Here is a 20485-nt window from a genome sequence, read left to right as displayed (position 1 = left end):
GCTCCATCCCATTAATTTCCCAACGTTTCTAAGGTTTGGGGAATCTATGAATAGATGGATTGAAGCCTTATTTCACCAATTTTTGAGTATTTGGAAACTATCTTGTTCATATTCTTTCATTCTACACATTTTTAAAGTGATATAATACACAATTTGTGAGAGCAATATCAATTGGTTCAATAGTGCTAAACTTGTAATCATACACTCTTCTAGAGAGTACTCATTTCATCTCAACAATTCTTTGAGAATTGTTTTCTTGTACACTTTGTAAATTGGAGTGTGATCTCCAAGGTTGAGTCAAGAGTTATAAACACTATAGTCGGTGAGGATACCAAAGAGGTATACTAAGTACTCAAGGCAAATCTTAGAGAAGGTATCTCTAAGTGGAGTGGGTTAGTATACGAGTGGTGATCATATACCGTGAGGTGTTAGAAACTAAGGACTCGGATTGTAAAAGGTTTTGCGCGAGCACCTTGAAGCTTGGCAATAGTGGAACTTCTCAATTGCGATTGAGAAAGAAAGTGGACGTAGGACAAGGATTGTGCCGAACCACTCTAAATAGCGTTTGCATCTCTCCAAACTCATCTCTTCAATATTATTGTCTTTTATCTTTGAGCAAATAAATTGTGATTGAAAAGTAGCTTCGTAAGTACTTAAGGAGTGGCTTAAGTCCGATTGGTGAAAAGCTTGATCAATTTATTTGAGTTGGTGTCTATTGGAAAGTAAAAGCTCCTTATAAATGCTTAGCAATTGAGTTAAGCTCTTGGAAAAATACTAGTACAATAACACTTTTTGTATATTGTCTTTAACTTTCGTAAAAAGATTAATTGTTGTTGCAATACTCAATTCACCCCCCTCTTGAGTAATTGTGCATAGGTTCTACACTAAGGAATCAACATGACTGACGGCTGACGATATTATGCTTTTTTTTTTTTGGTTTAGCTTTGACCCAATGTAAATGATAACCAAAAATTCTAGATACTGTTTTCTTTTTTTGGTTTGGGTCTTTATTTTGGTTCAAACAATACTTGTGAAGTAACAAGATGTTAATGGTAGAAAGACATACTACTTTCTTTTTATTTTGATGTTAATGGTTGAAAGTTTGATCTCTTGTAACTTTGCTAACTTTATGTACATGTTAATGGTTGAAAGTTTGATTTCCTGCTACTTTCCCAACTTTCTTTTCATACATACATAATCACAAAAATGACCCAAACATATGTCAGATACACAAATGATTAATACATTTCATTTTCACCATTTGGCCGGTCTTACATCATTTCTTATAACTAAATAATGCAAATATCAGCAATACAAACATCACACATATGCTCCACCCAATTGGATTTTTCTTAACCTCTAACCCTTCTATCCTCTTCTCCAGCAACCTTATCCTCTTTTCCATGTCTTTGTTCCAGTGATGCTCTTCACCATGCAAAATTTGCTCATGCCCCAGGTACCTTGTAACACCAACACCAAGACCAGCTATGTGCTCGTCCAGCCACAGAAAATACTTGCACCATGGTTGTCTAACCTACACAAAATCAATCCTCAAAGTTCAGAAAATCAGGAATTAAGGATAAACCCTACCATAAACGGAGTTACACAGATTTTCGTTGCATACCTTATAAAAGGGACATCCCAGAAACAATCTCTTCGGATTTCTGGTCGTTCTCGACATGAACAAGATTGCGTTTTCTCCACAGAAGCTCTTTGGTGACACGCACTCATTTCCATCTTTGGCGGTCGGAACTGGGCCTCTTCTCGAGCTTGAGGACACACCTTCGGATGCCATGGTCGGACTGCTCCCTTTCTTCCTTCTCCCACATCACCCTCATAATGCATTCGAAGCATTAAGGCTCCAGGATTTCATAGGTTGGGGATGACTGAGAAACGGCAGCGTTTTTGAGTCCGGGGACTACGTTGTCCTCTTTTTAAAACCACATCCGACGTGGCAGCCCGTTAAGGCCAGGTCAGCGCCAGGGGGCCACGTCACCATTTTCCGTCAACCTTAAACGGAGACACTCAAACGGAGGGGTCAAAATGTCTACTTTTTAACGGGGTCAGGGACATTTAAGTATTTCCTAATCCTCGGGGACGAAAATGTCCGCGGTAACAAAGGTCAGGGAAGAAATTGTCCTTTATTCTACTTTTTATTGTTTTTTTTCTATTTATTTTTAACTTTATTTATAGAATTAAAAGTAAGAGATTACATTTTATTCTCTTAAGTGTTAAAAAATGGAAATGATCTATTTTTGTGTTTGTGTGTCATGCAAGGTTGCAAGAACCGGTTAATGAAATAGTAAAGTGACTAGTCTAATAGTTTAGTGGTTCGATCGAAGTTTAATTGAAGTTCAATCGGTTATAGGTATGTGTACGCGAGCACACACGCGATGTGGATTCTGTATTCTGTCCAGACGTCCCGCGTATGCAGAACTGTGCATGCGTACATAAAATGGGAGAATTTATAGGCTCGCATACGCGGGCAGTACCACACGACGTGGGAGTGCTTTCCTATCCAAGGGGTTCTCGTACACGAACAAGAGTCGCGTACACGAGATGCGCAAATTTATACTCCCGCGTATGTGAGACATGACATGCGTACGCAGAACCCTGTTTTGGAAAAAAATGTATTTTTGTGTTTTAAACATGTTTTCTAACTTCTAAACATCTATAATTACCTTTTAAGATCTCAAATTTAGTTCCTAAGAGAGGGAATTAACTTGGTAATGAAGAAAGATTATGAAGTGGTGATTCAAGCTTGAGAAGTACGAAATATTGATCATGTAACGAATAAAGGTTGTGATGAACATGAATGATTGATATTGAATGATTATACGACTTATTACATTTCAATTATCTGAGATACGAGTTTTTTTGGTAGATGCATTGGCTAGCCACCACTTGCTCCATATTGAGACTCGATACTCTATTGACCCTAAGTCGCAAAATGTGGGCGGGCACTTTAACTCCCTGGAAATTCACCCAATGAGATGAAAATTAAATGATTGAGAATTATATGCATAGATTCTTGGGGATACGCGCACGAAGGGACTACCAGGGTTAGCTACCGAACATGTCAAGTTTGGCTATATAATCAACAGATGAGACTCATCAGCCATATGACAGGCATACATAATATGCATTTGTCTGTTTTGTTTTGAGTGTGCAATATTTGGGTTTGCCTATTTGATTATCTATGCTTATATGCTATATGCTCTACCTGTCGTACTTGCATTCTGTCTATATTTTCTTTATCTGTATTGTATGTCTATGCGACTGAGAGATTCCTTTTCTAGCGAAGGAGTGACTATGGTAGTTCTATCGGTGTTTTGTAGGGTTGGAGGAGGCAAAAGTGAAGTGTTGAATTAGGGTTAGATTCAGAACTTGAGAACCTTAGATAATTTACCTAATATCTGGTTTAGTTTATCCGTTAAGTTTAATTCTTAGTATCGGAGTTTTAGGATTGTCTCTGACTTTTTCGAGATATTATATATTATGTACATTGGCACCTTTACTATGCTGAGAATCTCCGGTTCTCATTCCATACCTATATTATTGTTTTTAGATGCAGTCGAGAGACACCTCATTAGGCATCTGAAGTTTCTTGTGCAAGCGGAGTTTGACTTTTGGGACTTTTGTGCTTTGTTCTTTTGTGCTTTGTTCTTGTGTGTGTGTGTGTGTGTGTGTGTGTGGTTTGAGATATTTTGGGTTATATATATATGTAAATATGTATTCTCCGGTAGATCTTGGTTTTGCAGGTCGAGTCTGGAGTTTGATATTATGTATTTTTTGATACTCTGCTATATATGTATATATATCCTTACTTTTCTTCTGATCCAAGTTTCCGTTTACGTAAGCGATGCGTTTTTCTTTTTGCGATCTTTTGCTTAAACTTTCCTTTAGGACTCCTCGATTATAAATTTCTTTCAACTACTACCATGTATATATTTTATTTTAGAGGTCATAATACCTCACCACTTCCGTTTTACGACTTAAGCGTAAAATTCTGTGTGGTAGGGTGTTACAGTGGATGTTAGGCTGTGAAGGCTGCAGGACTAGGGTTCTTTGTTCTTTCAATTTCAAATTTTCACTTCAGTTTTAGAGAGGTGAGGAGTGGGGTTTGGGTGCGTTGGGGATTTAAAGGTTCCTTTTTTAAAAAAAGGTATAAAACGGCGCCGTTTGGAGGGGTTCATCGAACCGAAAATTCTTTAAAAAAATTGGCCAGTTTCGACGATTCATTGGTTAACTACCAGTTCGACTGATTCTCTAACTGATTTTTTATCAAGCAATTTATGAGACTAATTGAACTGGCTTGATGACTGATTTCCGATTGAAACGGTCGATCCAATTTGATTTTTAGAACTATGATGTCATGATTACTCATATTATTTATTTACGTAAAGGGTTTTCACAATAAAAATATTATTGTGAAATTATAAATCAAAAATTAATTTTTAAATATTTAACCAAATTTATATATTTAGATAATTTTTCTAAATAATAAATTTTAAAATTAATTATTTTGTCGATATATTAATAAATAATTATTTATCTTTGTAATAAGGTATGAAATTTAAATTCTAAATTTTTTATCGAGGAAGGGGATCTTATGTTTGGAAGAGTATATGTCGAGTTTGGGATATCCTGAATGAAGGTTTTATTTGGTGCATTGGGGATTTGGAACAGAACTTTTGGTTTTCTAAATGGAGAAAAGAAGGACGATTGTGTTAGGAGATAGATTATGTTCACATTTCTGATTCGGATCTCAGGATCTTGGATCTTTGGTCATCTGAACAGTGAAACTTTGAGGATATCTATTCTCCTCTGCGTTAGTCTTTGACTCTCTGCAGAGCAACATTAACTCTTACAACCCAGAGCAACATTATATTCAGGATTGTCCAAAAGCCCAACTAGTTTGGCAAGCTTTAGGAATCCCCGATCAACCAATGGATTTGATGAGTTGGTTCTTACATAATAGCAAACAGGGTCCCTTTAGATTCTTTTTTGGTCTCTGGTGGATTTGGTGTTCGAGGAATAACGAGATCTTTCATCCTCACGAGCATTGGACCACAGATAAGGTGATTGGTATGGCTTTGTCCTTGGAAAAAGAGCTCCGAAATATTTTTGAGTTGCAACGACTGTCTATCTCCTCCACCATTAATGGCTTTTGGAGTTTCTCTCAGTGGGTACTTTTAAGATTAATTGTGATGCTAGCTATCCTGGCAATGGTGCTCGAGTTGGTTTTGCTTGTGTTAGCAAAGATTGGTCTTCAAAATCCGAGATATCATGTCTTGGAAATGGCGTGCTGATTTTCAGATGATCTTGAGAGATGCAAATACATTAGCAGACATCATGATAAAGACGGCAATGAGGATCCTTTCTCCTCAAGTGGAGCTTCCAGTTGTCTTGGAAGGAGTTTGAAAGTAGTATAACGGAACTGCCTTTTCTTAAACAGTTTCTGATTTATTTTTTCTTTCTTAGTTATTGTTTATTTTCTTTTAAGTCACAAAAAATTCTAAAATAATTCGTAATATTAAAAATATATCATAGTGCATCGTATTTTAAATGATTAAAAAATGTACCATCTTTTACAAATAAAGAAAAATTAAAAACTAACTTTTTATTAATATAAACTAATATTTTGAGTGCAAATTTAAGCTCAAGACCAATCTGACTTTGATCTATGATATAAGAATAAGATGATTCATATGAATTCAATTTTCGGTAATGCGTAGGTAATACATTATTCCAATAAGTGGACTAAGCGCTATAAATTATTTGAAACCCATTGTAGGGCATAATTGTATTAAAGCAGCAAAGAGAAATAAAGGCATTATCACGGGGGAAATAATCTTGCATTATTGCACTACCTAGCTAATGCATACAACCACCACACCACCAACACGCTTTTTCTTAAATAAATCATCATTTAAAGTGACCTTTGAGGCATTAGAAAAGAATAACACTATCTTTGTTATTTACAAAATATATAAAAAGTATAAACTCAATTATTTTAAGTTATATACCAAACTCTCTTTATTTTAAAGAGTAATTAAATTACTCTTTGTTACATATCATATTGATTGAAATAGGTTTATTTATCATAATTAAATTTAATCATTCATTTAATTTAAAGTATAAACCCAATTATTTTAAGTTATATATATATCATATGGAGAAAGAGAAAATTAGAACTTATTTAATTTGTATTTTTATTTTATTTCATTTTAATACTTCTCAAAATCTTTTATTTGTATCACACCTTGCTCTTCATAAGTGATCAACAAATTAATTTTTTTAAATTAATATGTATTTTGAGAGTAAATATTAATATTATTAAATATTTTTATAAAAAAACACAGGAAGTTAACATTTTATTGCATTTATTAAAAGAAAAGTACGAGGAGTCAAGGTATATTTTATACAATGTGTACAATAGGGTTAAATTGAAATTAGAATTAAATTAGAGGTAATTAACAAATTTTGGATAGTTTCCAATTTAAAATTTAAATCAAATCATGATTCCGTCAGTTATGAAATCAAATTAGGATTACTTCCCTTTCTCATTACGGTGTGAACTTCTTCTCGCACTCTCTTCTCGAAGTAAATGCCGGTGCTGTCATAGTTACCAGCCGTCGTCGTTTTATAAAGTAAATGACTATCACGGTTTTAAAATATTTTTTACACGGTCATTTGGTTGATAGTTAGTCGTTTTATAAAGTAATTGCGTTGTTATTTATACACGTTCACATTGAATGTTCGTTTTTGTATGATTTTGGATGTTCACTTTTTCAGTTTTCGTAGATGTTTATTCTTCGAGTAATTCAACAAGACCCAGGCAGCAGACTGGCACTAGGATGACGCAAGCGCGGGGGTTCGAGGTTGCAACTCACGTCGGCGACGCTGACAGTTGCAGGTCACGGATGTTCAGCCGCGTGAGGAGTGATGGAGGTTCTTCCGGCAAGGGCGTGGCATGAGGAGGCGGAGCGCCACAGTTCCGGTCGGCAAGAACAGAAGCTACACGTCGCACAGAAACAGAGCGGTGGAATGCAAGTTGCTTGTGCACACGGCGGGGCAACGGTAAAAGGGAGATTTTTCTGTGGTACAAACAATGGGATTTTTTGGAGATAGAATAACGGTGGGTGATTGTGAAAGAATTTTAGGTAAATTGGGGGTAGATATCACAAAATTGAACAGGCAACTAGAAATTATGAATAATGATGTTTAATTTACATTATTAATACATATTGAATCAATAAATAGTGCATTATACATATTGTATAGTATTTCATTGTCTCCCTAATTGGACTCATTTATTAAATTAAAACTAAATTTTTTTTACTAAAAATACGTGCAATCGCTAAATTTTCTTGTTTTGGACAATAGAATAAGAAAGTTTGGGCCATAACGTGGGAAAAAGCAAAGTGAGTGATGGATTTCGTAAGCCATGCGACTTTTTGAAAGGTTTTTGTGAGTGTGACCATTAATCAAACGTAAGGTTGTTGAAACTTAGGCTCAACTAAATTATGAGTATCTAGTACTTGTACTTTCAGCACTGTACTTCGAAATCTACCAAAACTAAAACACTGTACTTCTCCACCAAAGTAAAAGAGTGTATGTACTTGAAATTACAGTGGTATATGTAACTCCCTCCACACACAAAAAATAAAAATAAAATAAAATTCTAAATATATTAGGATAAAGTATTTTTTTAGTTGCTAAAATTTGTTAAAAATTTTAAAAATATTCTTAAATTTTATTTTATTTTAATTTTTTTTAATTTTTTTTTGTATCAAATATATCATTTAAAGCCAATTTTCAAAAAATTTAACATTAATTCAATAATAATTTCGTAACAATAACCTTTAACACAAATAACATAACTGATTCTTAATTATCAAACATTGTTAAATTAGTCTTAAATTTTTTAAAAATTTAGCAATCAAAAATACATTTGATATAAATTAAAAACTTTTGAAATAAAAAAAAAACTTAAAATTATTTTTAAAATGTTGGACAAATTTTAAAGACAAAAAAAATATGCTATCTATATATACACACTATGATCAGAGGTTTTAAGGAGTACTATTACTAAAAGTCTTCATTTCATTTTTTATTATTACATAAAGTAATTATTTTAACTTCACTAGTAGTAACATTTCTAAACACAAAATTCTCCAATATATATATATATATATAGGTCTTGCAATGTTATTTATTTTCATGAATTAAACTTTTTTTTTTGGTGTAATTTTCATGAATCAAACTATTTCGTGTTTCCTCACATTTTATGGCCTGGGGCTGATTTAGACACCTTGGTCCAAAGTGACTTTTCTCAAGAAAAAACAAGGGGAAAAGATGGGTTTGCCACAAAATTTGGACGGGCCATTCACAAATAAGGTCTGAATAATGAATAGGTCTGTAAAGCCCATATACACAATGCCAATCAGCCCCAAAAAGAATCCAACTCCTAAAGAAAAAGGTTACATTTGATTTATATTTTTATTTATATTTTTATTTTCTGTTTTTATTTTTAAAAGTTTGTGATAAAAAATAAAAATAAAATGTGAAAATAAAAAAAATGTTATTATTGTTTTTATTTTTTTCACAAAATTTTGAAAAAAATTAAAAATAAAAATACAAATCAATCAGACTTTAAGGATTTCATTATGATGTATTCATGTTGTTCACTATATAAATATAATATTTTCATGACAAAATATAAATAAAATAAAGTATTGGATCATACAATCAAATTCTTTCATATATAAATGATATTTATAATAACAAGCGTAAGACATGAATATTATGTGATCATTTGTAAGTTATAACTAGACCACCTTCAGTACATCATCAATTCTTTAAAAAAAAAAATGAGCACACACGCAAACAATAATTTACACATAAAAAAATATTATGTATATATAAAAAATTAATTATTATATATTTGTGTATAAATATATATAATATTAAATTTATTTTTAATATATTCCCTGACAGCTCATCACTACGGCTGTATGAGGAAGTTTCGAGGAAGGTGGGTTTTCTTTGATCGGACTCACTTCTGACACAGTATATATAGAGAGGGTCTTATTCCTCTCCCAAGGTACGTTATACACCACTTTATTCCTTTTTCGTCTGCACATTCAACTGACTCGGAGTGTCTTTGCAGGTGACACCTCCTCCGCGTTAAGAGCTCGGGACGTCAGCTACTCCAACTCTATCCTCGTGGCCCGATTCCAGGCTACGCCCCATTTATCCATCTGAGGATCCCTCCGAACCGTTCGATATCCAAAATACCGAATAATATTTTATACGAATAGTTGATTTGCTGAGTGATTTTTTTATATATATCTTAACATTGTTTACACATACATAATGAGTTTAAATGTTCTAGATGGGAGTAAGGGAAAAACTAAAGAAATATGGATGCACATGCAAAAACGAAAAGATGGAGTTATCATGGCATGTCGTTAATTCCTACTTTTGTCACGTGTAGTGGTCTTATAGAGCACTAACCTCACAATTGTAGCAGCCATGTACACTATTTATTATAGCTAAGCAACAATATACGTCCATTTGGATCATGAAAAAGTTGATGTATCTAATTGGTTGCATTATTAAAGGTAAACCACTTTCCTAACCCATTATAGTGCTGTTGTCAATTGATCATCACAATCATGTACATTGTAGGCTGTAAAGAGTGTCACAAGAATGGGATCATACACAAACATTCATTAGCCTAAATAAATTACAAATTCATCTTCTTTTTTCTTTTTTCTTTTTTCTTTTTTCCAAATGTTTGATGTGGGGATTCTGTAAAAGCTGTTCCGTCCCATCATAATTAACACATGTTGATGTTGAAGTATGCATCTCTAAAAAATCAAGGAGAAATTTGCATTCTCTTTTGTTTATTACATACATAATAATAGATCATTAGCTTTGTAGTGATTCAAAACATGGTAATGAATAAATAATAAAATTAATTAGGGTATAGATGTCGGTGTTTGTATCTCGTCTGGTATATGCAGTACATTGGCTAATAATAAACATTTTAATGAAACTCAAATTCGCGATGGATTAATCATTAATAATATTTATGATTTTAAGTCTTTTATATTTCTTAGTTTTGCTCCAAAATCAAAATTTACAAACATGTCTTTAAAGATATTTACTAAAATTAATTAGATAAAATGGTAGATTGAACCCTTATTATTAAACCAAAATTTAGAACTTTTAGTAAGCTAAACTCTTTTAAACACTTGTCAAGTGTTATGCTATTTTTTTTATTCACCCAAACGGTATGATATCCTCTAACCCGACAGGTTAAGAACTAATGGTTAAGAACTAATTCGTCGCATCTGAGCTCCATTTAAGGGTCTGCCGCTGGCCAACTTGCTGCATGCAGCAGGCGGAGTTTGAACTCCCAACATTTGTTTAAGCAGACAAATGAACTGTCGACCAACCCAAGTTGATTATCAAGTGTTATGCTATAAATTGACTTTTACCTACGAGACTATACTAACCCACAGCCAGTAAAATTAAATTAACAGCTTTCTTTTTATTTTCTTAGTGATCTTAAAATTCAAGAATTTCTGGAATTCCATCCCCAAAAATTGCAAAGGACATTCCAATAACAAGTGGACTAATAAATGGGTTCACTAACAAGACAAAAATAATAATAATAAAAGGACAAAAGTGGGAATAGAAAAAAGCTTATCCCTGAATGGCTAAACCCTTTATTTTTCCAGGTGTATTTGTGTGCTCCTAATGATGATTAATACAATATGGTCCCATAATTAATCATTCCCAATGTCAAATCCAACTGTTACTAATCTACGTCATTAGTGTACTCATTTTTTTTCTTTGTGCACTACCCATGTCGCTGTCTTGTCATCGTAATTGCACGTGTGATGGCTCTACAATTCTTTTATTGGCTTCCATTATTATTGCTTTGCTTACTTTTTTTTTTAAGATAAGTATGGATTTCAAGAGCAGAAGGAGATTCAACTTATTTTTAGATTGTTTTCTTATTTATTTGCGAAATGCGACAGATAATTTTTTACATATCAATTATTAAAAATGAAGTTCCCACAGTAATTATTCAGAAAATTATAATTTAATTTTTATTTTTGATAATATCACTCTTTACAAAATATTTTTTATATTATTATCATCTCTCTAATTATTCAGTTACTTATTAAAAGTCTTACATTATTTGAAGATAAAATGAAAATACTTTTCATAAGTAATAAGAAATTATTATTATCTCTTAAACTAACTTTAAAAATTTCTTAGGCTTTTGCCTTTTCCTTTGGCTTCTGCTTGGTTTTTTTTGAAACAAAAATATATATTAAATTTTAAAATTGAGTTAGGATTATACAATTTTTATAACAATTATATTGCAATGAATTAAAAAAGTGCACGAGGAGACAATACAATTTTCCATTTTTTAATGAATTTAATGAAATTATAAAAGACATTATTATTGTATTTTGAAAAACAAAACAATTTAAAACTATTCATTTTTTCTAATAATAAATATAGTTTTATATTTGTCCAAACTTGTATTCTTATCTCTATTAAAAAAAAAAACTAAATTATTTATCCTTAGTCCAATAATAACTTGATGGTAAGGCATAAAATTTCTTAGATAAAGTAAATTAAGAATTCAGGATATAGTACTAAAAATAGGGAGAACTAAAAATAGTACTATATTTTGAGTTTTGACCAGGAGAAATATGTTTGACAAAATCTAAGAGAATGAACAAGCCTGTATATCTTTTGCATTATTTTGTGTGCCACATGCTAAGCCTTCTTTTATTACCAAATTTTTTAATCCATTCAAATCAATATACCAAAAAGAAAATTAGTTTCACACTTCTTTTACGCCACAACATTCCTTATAATAAAGATAGAATTTTACACTTCTTTTTTCATTTGAAAATTACTTGCCAAGAGAGAAAACTTGAAACAAAATCAAAGGTAACCAATAACATAAAAGCAATAAGATTATGAGCAAGGAATATTTGAACAATGAAAAATGAATCTTCTTTTGTAATATAAACAAAGATTCGTTCCATTCCAATTTCCAACAATATATGTTTTTTTTTTCATTTTCACACATTTTTATACTTAATAAAATAGAATGTATATATTGATTGTGGGATTAAATTTATATTTATTTAAAAAAAAATTATTTTGTGAAAAAATTATATTATTTTTTGTAAAATATATTTATGTAACTAAATAAATGAAAATAAACAAAAAATTAAAGTAGAGATTGAAGTTGAACTGACCATTTAGTTATTTATTTATTGAGTAGAGATGCCGAAGAGCTAGAAGGTTGAATTCAAACTGGATAGTTGGTGAAATGGTTGGGAAAAAAATAGAGAAAGAAAATGAGAAGTACATAGATATACATATATAACAAAAAATAGTGATTGATTTAGAATTTGTGATGGCAGAAGAAGAGAGAGGAAGAAGCAAATGTATGTGGTGGGTGCAGTTCTTATATTGCACGTGAACCCCCACTCCTCTTCGAGACACACAAATTCAACTTAGTCATAGTCGGGTCCCATCCACCAACCCTTTAATTTGCAACAATAAAAATAAGGATTTGTGACTTTGTGTCATCTCAATGAAAAATATAATAATAAGATAAATAAAACTTACTTATTAAATAATAAATTTAGCTAACGTGTATGTTAAAGTTTTTATTTTTCCTGTAGTAAAAGAGGTAGATATCCATATTAATATAATATTCAATTATTAAATTTTATAATTTTTTTTAAAAATTTTAAAAATAAGACAATATTTAATAATAAAATATATAATACCCTCCCTGTATATTATATATTTAAATATTAAATATACATCTAACGTCAAAAAACTGAAAAAGTCACATCTTTTATAATATTTTAATACATAAATAAATTTTACTTTAAATAGAAAAATATATTTTAATAAATATATAAGAGCAGAAATTATTTTTAATATAAAGATAAAAATAATATTTTGATTAAATATTAATATTTAAAGTGTATTATAATTTTATAAATATATATAAAATATGTTTAGTACACATTTTATGTATTGATCAGAATATTAATGCGTATTTAACATATATCTTACGTATTATTAAAATATTAATACGTATCCAATATGTATTTTACGTATTGTAATACACACTTTATATATTAATTATCTATCTACAAAATCTACTCTCTTATAACTATATCAATTAATTCCATTTTCGGCAGAAATATCATTTTTTCATATAAAAAAATTAGGCACATAAGAGTTACTTTATAATTTTATAAAATAAAAGGTTGGGTTAATTTAACAAAAGAAAAATAAAAATGATATTAAAGAAAGAAGAATGGAATGAGAAGCACACGTGGAGGAACTGACAAAGCCATTCGTGCGGGCAAGTTGGGACAGCGCGTTAAGGGTTTGGGAAAGTGTGATTGCACGCACGTGTGCTTCAGACCTCGTGTTTCGTATCTCCCCACTGACACCATCATTATATTCAACTCTTCAGGGGTAAATTTGTCAACTCAACACTTTCACATCTACTGCACTCTTTTTTTCACTTTTTATGTTATTTTGTTATGATTATTTGTTACTTTTAATTTTAGAAAAATTTATGTTTTAGTAGGTTGTTTTCTTATTTAAAGTAAAACATAAATTTAAATTTTATTTTTTAATATTGTATTTAAATTTAATGCCAATATTTATTTATTATTTTTTACTTTTAAATTAATTATTAATTTTAAAATATAAATATCAATAAATTATTAAAAATAATAAAAATTGTAATACTCTTTTTTCAAATTCATTTGGTGGTAGCTGCAAAATGAAAGTAAAAAATATACATTTTTTTATTTTTTTTTTCATACTGATTACAAATTTGAGAAAAGTATAGTAAAAATTATGAAGTGCAAGAGTTTTTAAAATAATTGAAACTAATGCCGGTTTAAGAATAAATTACATAAACAAAATGATTTCTAGTTAAAATTATACAAATACCTTAGATTAGAATTCATTACATACCATGTTCTAAATATAATTCAAATTAGATTTATATTTTTTTTCTCTCTATTTAATTGGAGAGCTGTGTTTGTCTTGAAAAAGGAGTGGTAAAAGACAAAATAAAACATACAACCTAAAGATACTATAAAAGTATAAATTATAAAACATTCATGTTTCAAAAAGTACTTGCAATACCAGAAAAAAATTTACCACTATATATCCAACTAGTATCATGGAGATAACTTGCTGGGTGGTAGTTCTGTTAGTTTAAGGATAACTACATTATTAAATCAATTGAGATTTAAAATTATACAATTATAATAATTAATAAGATTTATTTATATATGTAATTTTTTAATATAAATTGTTATAAGTTGTAATATTTTATTTTTTAATATATGTAGTCTGTCTTAGGTCATTACGATTTACGTACAACATTATATAAAAATATAAAATCATTATAAATTGTAACGGTTTATGAAAAAAAAATGACGAAACAAAAATCACTACAACATATAGTAATAATTTATGAGAAAGAAAAATAAAAATATAATCCGCAATGAGTGATAATAGTTTATGTTCTAAGTGTTATCCTAAAAAAATAAATTTTTTTTTAGCTATTTAATTTATCATTGTAATTTATTTGATTTGTATTATTATTTTTAATTTTTTTTTTTGCTTTAAGATCTTATAAAAAATTTGAAAACGATAACTGCAATGATCAATTAAATAATATCTTCATTATCTACCATTTGTAATTCATCATTACATATAGCATACCTACCACTCATTTAAAATTATACATATAGAAAATCAATAGTCAATTAAATTTTTATTTTTGATAATGTCACCTTTTACATGATTTTCTTTTTTAAAAAAATGAGTGACATTATCAAATAAAATAAAAGTGATGTTATTATCTCTTATAAATAAACTATTTTTTTTTACAATAATAATAAAAATATGCCAATACAACGATAAGAAAATACATTAAGACTTCATAAGATAAATAAATTGAAACAAGCACATGATCATAAAAAAATTACAATTACACTTTGTGGTAGAAAATAATCTAAAACAAGTACATAAATTATAAAAAGAAGAGTTATACTATTATTTTTTTTTAGGATAATATTGAAAGCATAAACTACCACTCTATTGCGGTTTATGCTTTTATTTTTCTTCTTCGTAAATAACTATGATTTGTAGTAGTTTCTACTTTATTGAATTACAGCGATTTATAATTTGCATGATGTTTTACATAAATTATGATGATCTAAGACGGATTACATATAAAAAATTAAAACGTTACGACTCGTAGCAGTTTATATAAAAAAAATTACACACGTATATAAACAAATTTCAATTGTTATAATTGTGTAATTTTAAATGTCAATTGATTTAATAATGTAATTTGTCCTTAGTTTAATTTTAAAAAATTTATATATACTTTAAATTAGTTTTCAAAAGTCTTCTTAAATAATTAAAAAAAGTTATTTATCTGCTTTCAATAAAAAACAGTTTATTATTATTATTATTATTATTATTATTATTATTATTATTATTATTATTGACATAATTGATCATAGTAATTACTCACATTTATCAATAAGAAAAAGTTTGAGGTGTTCTGTATTAAACTATTCTTCTATCTTAATCCATGACAATAATAAAGAAGTTTCGTGACCCACAAATTCAGCCTAATAGAATACATAAATTTAATTATAATTTTAGTCTTTATTATCTTATCTTATCTTATCTTTATCTTAGTTTGCTCTTATCTTATCCTTATTTACTTTTATCTTTTTCATGGAACAATGTGCTATATATATTTAGTTTTACTCTCTTAGTTTACAATACAATTCAATCAATTAATAATCAATAAAAGTTCGCATTATTTTCTTTTCTTATTCTTTCACAATTTTATCATGGTATTAGAGCCACGGTATCCTCCTTGAGGAGGATATATAAGTTAGAAATTACCATACTTCTTTTTCAACCTCCTCCCACAATAAATAATCATAGATATAGTTACATGCATCCAAGTGAAAATCCTACCATAGTTTTGGTTATCCCGATTCTTTACCAGCAGTTTCGTCTGCGCCTCCTTTCTTCTGACAGTTCCGTCTGCATTCTGTTTCAACAGTTTAATCTGTATTCTGTTTTAGCAGTTCCATCTGCACTCTTATCGCGCTCTACGTGCTCTCTTTCTTATCGCGCTCTACGCGCCCTCTTTTACTGTGCTCTACGCGCATATATATATATATATATATATTTAAACTATGGCATATATTCACAAGTTGACATTTAACTGCCCTGTTACACCTGTATCAAAATCTATTTAATTGACTAAAATGCTCAAACAATGATTTAAGAAATAAAAAATTTTCATGGAGCCTGAACCACATCAAGAACATGCTGCATTTGTAAATTCGCAGTCAACCATAAAATTCTTTCACATTATTCTCCTTGCTTATACAAAGAACTATGATCCTTCATTTTCTACTTGGGATGATAAAGATCATTTTGAGTTTCCCATAATAATAAGAGAAAATTATTATTATTATAAAAATTAAAATTATTAATCATACAATTGAACTAAATTCAACCACGGCAAAAAAAAATTTCAGAATCTAAATATATTTGATATTAAATAAAATTTAGAGTCTTGTTCATCCTCTAATTATGTAAACCTAATTAAGTCATTTATAATGTGTCTAATTCTAACTTTTTCGGCTTGGTCATGTTTCCTTAATTGTAGATAAGGACGCAAATTTTTTGCACCAATTTCACATGGACGAAGAGTATCTGAATAAGGAACAAAATGAACAAATGTAAAGTCACACCCATGGTCACAAATTTTCGAGAGCACCATATATTTCTCACTAGTTAAACCATATGCATAGACCTTTTTGTTAGTAGCAAAAATAAGATCACCATTTAAAACGGTAAAGTCTCTGATCTCAGGGTTCTGTTCCACTAAACTCATTCCTTTCACTCTCACCTCAATGATCCTTCTCCACGAACTCGATTCATAGTTTGTTAGAATCCAAACCGTAAACACACGCTTTCTCAATCTCACTAAGCAAATAGTTTGATGGCCAGCAACTACCCCCACTTGAAAATTTTCATATCGCAACTGTCATCATGGGAGCCCCTTCTTGCTTCTATAGGAACCTTAACAACTTGGTTTTAACACGTTCATCTTCATCGCCATTCGTGATTTTATAAGACATGATATAAGGCTTAAAATGAGTGCTATCTTTAGCAAGATAACTGTAGCAATCCGAGATGAAGTGAATGGCGCCATTGCAAATCACAAGCATGTCAAATTTCAAATCCCTTGATCCAGCAAAGAAACGGTTCTTCCTTAAACTCCAAGCACCTTGTTTATGACTATAAACATGGCAATCAAAATGTGAACTCCAATCTTCATTGTCAAAAAGAATCAACATGTAATCATCAGAGTCGCATTCCAGTGTCATGGAGACACTATGAAGATTCTCTCACTGCTGCAAGTGGTTGGGGAGGAAAATGTGTAAAAGGTAACAAGTTGCTGGATTGATGATAAATAATTCTGTTCCGTGAAGAAAGAGGAGTAAACCGTTGCTTGAGGTTAGAATCTTGAGCCGCGAGCTTGCGATGGATTGTAGCGTGTTTTCAGGGACGCCGGAGGAAAGTTCCTCTCCCGGCAAAGGATGCAACTTGACGCAGTAGTTATGATTCAAAATGTCATCTCTTTGAATGAAGAAGTATGAAGGACGATCTTTCTTCAATGAGTTTTCTACTTGTTTTGCTACAAAGTATGGAGTTCTGGAAGCTCTGAAAAGAGTTTTGAAGAATATTTGAGTTTGTGGATTGCTTTTGCAGGTAACCAAGACAATATCTCTATTAACTCATCATTAGACGTTGTACCCATTGCGATCAAGATCAACAATGACTTACTTGTTTGAAAGCCAAGAATGAAAATTTTATCATGGTATCAGATTCATGGTATCCTCCTTGAGGAGGATATATAAGTTAGAAATCATCATGCTTCTTTTTCAACCTTTTCCCACAATAAATAATCATAGATTTAGTTACATGCATCCAAGTAAAAATCCTACCACAGTTTTGGTTATCCCGGTTCTTTATCAGCAATTCCGTCTGCGCCTCCTTTATTCCGGCAGTTCTGTCTGCATTCTGTTTCATCAGTTTAATCTGCATTCTGTTTTAGCAGTTCTATCTGCACTCTTATCCCGCTCTATGCGCCCTCTTTCTTATCGCGCTCTACGCGCTCTCTTTTATTGTGCTCTACGCTAAAAATGCTCAAACAATGATTCAAGAAATAAAAAAAAAAAAAGATTTTTCTGGAGCCTGAACCACATCAAGAACATGCTGCATTTGCAAATTGGTAGTCAACCTTAAAATTCTTCCACATTATTCTCCTTGCTTATACAAAGAACTATGCTCCTTCATTTCCTACTTGGGATGATAAAGATCATCTTGAGTTTCCCATAATAATAAGAGAAAATTATTATTATAAAAATTAAAATTGTTAAACATACAATGGAACTAAATTCAACCACGGCAAAAAAAAAAATTTCAGAATCTAAATATATTTGATATTAAATAAAATCTAGAGTCTTGATCATCCTATAATTATGTAAACCTAATTAAGTCACTTATAATGTGTCTAATTCTAACTTTTTCGGCTTGGTCATGTTTCCTTAATTGTAGATAAGGACGCGATTTTTTTTTAGCACCAATTCAACATGGACGAAAAGTATCTGAATAAGAAACAAAGCAAACAAATGTAGAGTCACACCCATGGTCACAAATTTTCGAGAGCACCATATATTTTCTCACTAGTTAAACCATATGCATAGACCTTTTTGTTCATATCAAAAATAAGATCACCATTCAAAACGGTAAAGCCTCTGATCTCAGGGTTCTGTTCCACTAAACCCATTCCTTTCACTCTCACCTTCATGATCCTTCTCCACGCACTCGATTCATGGTTTGTTATAATCCAAACCGTAAACACACGCTTTCTCAATCTCACTAAGCAAATAGTTTGATGGCCAGCAACTACCCCACTTGAAAATTTTCATATCGCAACTGTCATCATGGGAGCCCCTTCTTGCTTCTATAGGAACCCTTAACAATTTGGTTTCAACACGTTCATCTTCATCGCCGTTCATGATTTTATAAGACATGATATAAGGCCTAAAATGAGTGCTATCTTTAGCAAGATAACTGTAGCAATTCGAGATGAAGTAAATGGCGCCATTGTAAATCACAGGCATGTCAAATTTCAAATCCCTAGATCCAGCAAAGAAACGGTTCTTCCTTAAACTCCAAGCACCTTGTTTATGACTATAAACATGGCAATCAAAATGTGAACTCCAATCTTCATTGTCAAAAAGAATCAAGCCGTAATCATCAGAGTCGCATTCCAGTGTCGTGGAGACACTATGAAGATTCTCTTACTGCTGCAAGTGGTTGGGAAGGAAAATGTGTAAAAGGTAACAAGTTTGCTGGATTGATGATAAATAATTCTGTTCTGTGAAGACAGAGGAGTAAACCATTGCTTGAGCTTAGAATCTTGAGCCGCGAGCTTGCGATGGATCGTAGCGTGTTTTCAAGGACGCCGGAGGAAAGTTTCTCTCCCGGCAAAGGATGTAACTCGACGCAGTCGTGTGATTCAGAATGTCATCTCTTTGAACGAAGAAGCATGAAGGACGATCTTTCTTCAATGAGTTTTCTCCTTATTTTGCTACAAAGTATGGAGTTTCTGGAAGCTCTGAAAAGAGTTTTGAAGAAGATTTGAGTTTGTGGATTGCTTTTATAGGTAACCAAGATAATATCTCTATTAACTCATCGTTAGACGTTGTAGCCATTGTGATCAAGATCAACGATGACTTACTTGTTTGAAAGCCAAGAATGAAAATTTTATCATGGTATCAGAGCCATGGTATCCTCCTTGAGGAGGATATATAAGTTAGAAATCATCATGCTTCTTTTTCAACCTTCTCCGACAATAAATCATCATAGATTTAGTTACAAGCATCCAAGTGAAAATCCTACTATAGTTTTGGTTATCCCGATTCTTTACCAGCAATTCCGTCTACACCTCTTTTCTTCTGACAGTTCTGTCTGCATTCTGTTTCATCAGTTTAATCTGCATTCTGTTTTAGCAGTTCCATCTGCACTCTTATCCTGCTCTATGCGCCTTTTTTCTTATCGCTCTCTACGCGCCCTCTTTTATTGCGCTCTACGCGTGTATTTTTTTTCTTTTTGTAAACTATGGCATATATTCACAATTTGACATTTAACTGCACTGTTACTGCACCTGTATCAAAATCTATTTAATTGACTAAAATTCTCAAACAATGATTCAAGAAATAAAAGATTTTCATGGAGCCTGAACCACATCAAGAACATGCTGCATTTGCAAATTTGCAGT

The sequence above is a fragment of the Arachis duranensis genome, chromosome 7 (genome assembly GCF_000817695.3).
Source record: "Arachis duranensis cultivar V14167 chromosome 7, aradu.V14167.gnm2.J7QH, whole genome shotgun sequence".
NCBI lineage: Eukaryota > Viridiplantae > Streptophyta > Magnoliopsida > Fabales > Fabaceae > Arachis > Arachis duranensis.
This window is presented reverse-complemented; position numbering follows the sequence as displayed.